Source organism: Acyrthosiphon pisum, chromosome X, assembly GCF_005508785.2.
Source record: "Acyrthosiphon pisum isolate AL4f chromosome X, pea_aphid_22Mar2018_4r6ur, whole genome shotgun sequence".
Classification (NCBI taxonomy): Eukaryota; Metazoa; Arthropoda; class Insecta; order Hemiptera; family Aphididae; genus Acyrthosiphon; species Acyrthosiphon pisum.
The window spans coordinates 31,046,076-31,051,504 of record NC_042493.1 but is presented as its reverse complement, the minus strand read 5'-3'; the positions used below and the strand labels follow the sequence as shown (position 1 = coordinate 31,051,504).

Sequence of the window (5,429 nt, the reverse complement as noted above, 5' to 3'; positions counted from 1 at the left end):
CACACATCATTGTAAAATCAATACATTCATCACTTCGTTCAGAATCTAATATCCAGACTTACAAACCGTCTCCGCTCAGAATCGTTTTTCTTATACAATGATATTATATCATTAAATTCAGGTCTAATACAATCTATTATACAATGACCCCACTTGTAACCTACTATACAGCAGAGCGACATCCATTTACCTGTTTTTTTAAATATAATTAAATATATATCAATATATTATCATTAACGTAATTTTGTTTATATGTATTCGATAATATGTATCACAATAGATTATAATCTATATGATATGTATGATAATCGCACGGACTAAGGTCTAAGATATATGTACTTACCTAATATCTTAGTCCGCGGATAATCAATAATAATATATTGATATAAAGACTCATCAATGAAATAATTAGGCATCAATAAAAAATTAAAAGTAACAGATTTAATACATATTTTTTATTTTTTTTTTACAACTCGGAACTCCCATATTATTTTATTTATTTTTTCAAGCACTTTTATAATGTATGATAAATGCCACTAAATGGTGAACAATATTAAAATATTGTGTAGTAGGTACACAATAATATATATATTTAATCATCATAATTTAAAATTAATTTTTGTAATAGGTACCTACCTAAGTAATAACTAATAAGTAAATGCATGTGGTATACAATTATGTAATATGTATTACAAAATTTATATTTGAAAGGGACGCAACACTCACAAAATTTGACTGTAAAAACATAGTTCCTGTATTGCAACTTACAAAGAATATACCTATAGACTGATCGCAAAATATAATTTTTTTAATTATTTTTATAGAAAAATATTATTATCCAATTGCCATCTGATAACTAATTTCTATCGCCAACGACCATACCACGTTGAATACACCAGTTCTCGTCCGATCACTGAAGTTAAGCAACGTCGGGCGTAGTTAGTACTTGGATGGGTGACCGCTTGGGAACACTACGTGCCGTTGGCATAATTTATTTATTTTGTCAATACATATTTGAACAATCTTTTAATTTTTTTATTGGGTTATTTTGGTTTATTATAATATATATTATATTATAATATATTTTTTCAGTATCAGTGATGTATTAAAACTTTATTTAATTTAAATTATACATTTGTAGTTCGATGCCAATTCTAATTGTGTGTTATGTGAATATTTACTTTCTGAAAAATTGTATAACGCATAGGTAATCACAATCACTACAACATCGAAAACAATAATCACTTAAACTATAACTTGAATAATATATTTTAATTTTTAAGTTATTTATTATTATTGGACGTTGGTGATAGATTCTGGAGCGTCTGAGCGATGAATGTATACCTTTTGATTTTACAATGATGAGTGATGCGTGTCCGTGAACACGTTTAATAATGGAAAAAATATGCTTCGATCTTCAACTTGAAAAGTTTTCGAAATTAGCTCTAGTTGATATTTGTAGGTGGTTAAGAATGAAAATACTGAGTACCTTACTAAAATAAAACAAACGTTTTTATGCAAAACTAGTTTTTGAAACAAGATTTTGTTTTTTTTTTATATAATTCAAAATATAGAGACTGCATTTTCACAAAATATTAATATTAGCAATTTCTAAACATTATAGTATAATTTTCAAATATTATGGCTCTTTTTGTGCTGTTCATAAATAGATATTTCAAATATCTTTTTTTTCGTTATATTTTCGATTTATGTAAAAAAAAATCACAAACCGTCTCCGCTCAGAATCGTTTTTCGTATACAATATTACAATGATATTAAATCATTGAATTCAAATTTAATACCATCCATTATACAGTGACCAGTGGCGCAAATAGGAAAAATATTTAGGGGGGACTCAAGCCCCAAAACATTTTTTTTTAAATTATAATTTATAGGTACATAATTTTAACTTTTAAGAATGGTATACTATTATATTTTGAGGGGGCTAAGCCCCCCCAGGCTGTAAATTAGTACCCCCAATTCAAAAACATCAAATATTGAAAAATAATTCAGCTGCACATGGCGGGAAAATACATAGGAGACATAAATTGTTTTATTTAATCAACTCTGTACCTGTGTTGATTATATCTATAAAGCAGTGGTTACTGGTTAACAACCAATTATGAACGTAACCCTACAATTTTAATTTTAAGTTCAAATCAAAACATTATTTGCAAACATTAATTTTAAATTATCATTCATTAACACTAAATTATTGTATAATATTAATACATTTTAATAGGTACCTATACAGTGGAACCTCGATTATCCGGGGTAATGATGGGGAGGGGTCACACGGATAAATGAAAATCACAGTTAATCGAGACTTTTTATAATAATGAAATTTTTTATTTGTATACAAAATATTAATTAATACTGGATAAATTTTAATATTCATAACGATTCGTCCTCGATCTTTTTCTGTTATTAATTTATTTTAGGAAGATTTTTTTTCAATATCCGTTAAAAATCATGGTGAAATAATAAGTGAATTATGCATTCACAACTCACTATAAAAACCTCAGTGGATCGTAATTTGGTTCGTAAGTCGTGACCGGTGCCTGGTGGTTGGGAGCCGCTGATGTTGAGTTTAAATTTAAGTGTTTATGTTCAAATATGTGTCTAATATGACACACAAATTGACCATGCATACGGACATTAGACTATATAGGTACGTCTATACTCATAAGCAAGCGTTATCGCCAATAACGAAATAGGAACAGGTTCACCGAAAACCACCAGCAACTAGTTAATAGTTACTAACATAATACGGTTTGTTATAAAATATTTTCTGATATATACAGTGTGTTTCCTAAAAAGTAGGTACAGAGTGATTGATAAAATATAAAATAATTTTTATTAGATAGGTACCTACTCACTCGAATTTACTTTTAATTATGATTTTATTAACGATGTTTTGAATTTTCTCTTGGTAATTTTCATAAGTAAGCGAATCGTTTGTACGACAAAAACTTGCATACCACGTAAATATAATTTTTTTTATCATTTTACCTACGATGAATATAATAGTAGGTAGTAGGTATTAGATACCTATATTTTAGCGTATAGGTCGGCGATGTCGACACGTAGTTGACCGGACGTATTTTTGGCGAGGCCATACTGGTTGGGTAATAAAGGAATTTTATTGTTTTATAAAATTGTAACAGTGTATTATTATTTATTATACAATTATTTTTTTTGTTTTATTATGCACCAGTAATAAACAAAAATCATTGGAAGGAGGCAAATATAAATTATTACATGCCTAGGGCGCATAATATTTAAAACTGCTACCTAGTGGCTTGTGCATTCGAACACATGACCTTCAGACAAGTCATATTTGAACTGGTAACCCGCTCCCCTTATTATACGGTGCGTGGTAAAAGCATAATAATATATAATATACACTATTATATTATACAATATTATATTATCTATGGGTAAAAGCAATAAGTCAACGAAAAAAAAAACGGTTTATATTATAATGTTTATATTGGCTGTACCTACTGCGGCTATTTTATTAATAATAATAATTTAAGATAAGAAAAATACAAATCAAATATGTATTTTAACAACGAATGGGTATAACATTTGTTTTTTAAGGATTAGTGATTACAATATGTTAATATAGTACCTAGGTATCTGGTATAAGACGTTTAGTGTATTGTGTATAACCAAAAATGCATTAATTCAGTAAGTACCTATTCCCTTTTACTCGCACTCCGAATAAATGCAGTTTAGTTCCAATGTGGTTATTGAAGTGTCTTATCATTATTCAAGATTTGACTTATTGAATCAACATTACTATTTCATAGGTACTTAAAATGATACCTTTAAAACTAATTATAGATAAATGTTACCTATTAGGTACCTACCTACTTTATTAATTCATTAAAATAACATACTTATATTTATATATAAATGAAAATCAGTGTAGGAACTTACTGCCTACTGGATATTTGAGAATACTAATTAATAATTAAACATAAATAATAATCATCAACCATACGTCATAAAACTTATAGTAGGTACGTTTTAATTTGCGTATGTAGATTTCGACTGGCGCGTAGTTTCGGAAATATGAAAATCTTTTGTAATGAAATTAATAATTATACTCTAAAATAATATAAATTGGATCGTCAGAATCATTAACATTTTAATAACTTTAATACTAGTACTGTTTGTGTGAACTGTGAAAACAGAATAATAATTGTCAGTTATACTATCACGTCGGTAAAAAATACATGTCAGTATGACTGACTGTATGTTAATGTTACCAAACAACCGAATATATGCACATTAATACATATTAATTATTATAATACGTCTTAATACCATATTATGCACGTAAGACAACATCGATACCTATACAATATACTGTCATACGGACGAAGTTGATAAAATCTATGTTAATACCTTAGTAGAGGTAGTCTACTATAGATGTATGATCTATGGTTTACACCTATAATAGACATTTTTATTTTTGTTGAAAAATTCTAATTTTTTTAAACTTATTTACAATATGTGTTTTTTTTTCTTCTTTATACTCCACTTTTATTTAAATTTCCATTCATAACAACTTATGAGGAATCTTGTATTACATTTTTAAGTATCTATTCTGAATTTTTTATCGACAGTAATTATTTAAAAAAAAAACAACAAATAAAATCATAATTTTCTTATGCCTAAATATAGGTATATATATTTATATATAAATAAATATCTTATAGCTCAAAAATAGTCAAAATATTTTTAGTCGAGATTTTGTCAAAAAATGATTTTGCGTAAAAATTCCTTGGAATTTTCCATTTTGATCTTTTTAAGGTACCAACTAGATTCACTTTCCTTGCAGAAAAAAATACTGAATTTTAAAATCAAAGCATTATTTTGACTATGTTTGTTGTGTATACTATACGCATACTAAAAAAGGTGGGTAAGTGGATTTCGCTCTGCTGTACAGTAGGTTACAAGTGGGTCACTGTATAATGGATGGTATTAAATTTGAATTCAATGATATAATATCATTGTATAAGAAAAACGATTCTGAGCGGAGACGGTATGTTAGTCTAGGTATAAGACATAATATTATATTAGGTACCTATAATAAATTCCAAATTAATCATATCATAATATTTATTAGGTACTTATAACGCGTTATACATCAACAAAAAACCGTGGTACTATCATAGATATATAATAGTATACTTTAGAAGTTTCAAGTACCCACGAATAATATTATACAATCACAACAAAATAACTAAAATAGTTATCCTAGTTTTTAATATGTAATTTCGTCCAAATTTGTACTTAAAATGACTATAAAAATAAACTGCGTAAATGTATTTTTTAGATTTTTTGGTAACAGTATTAATTACTTACGTGGAATCTTGTTTTAAATTTTCAATTCTTAGATACAAAATTGACATTTT

General features: G+C 27.2%; 1 non-coding gene across 1 annotated transcript; it reads left to right on the top strand.

Annotated features, from left to right (window-relative positions):
- The first annotated feature begins 868 nt into the window (after window positions 1-868).
- On the top strand, window positions 869-987 carry LOC115033475. The gene has a single exon (XR_003838830.1). It is a non-coding gene; the product is annotated as a 5S ribosomal RNA (ribosomal RNA).
- The last annotated feature ends 4,442 nt before the right edge of the window (window positions 988-5,429 follow it).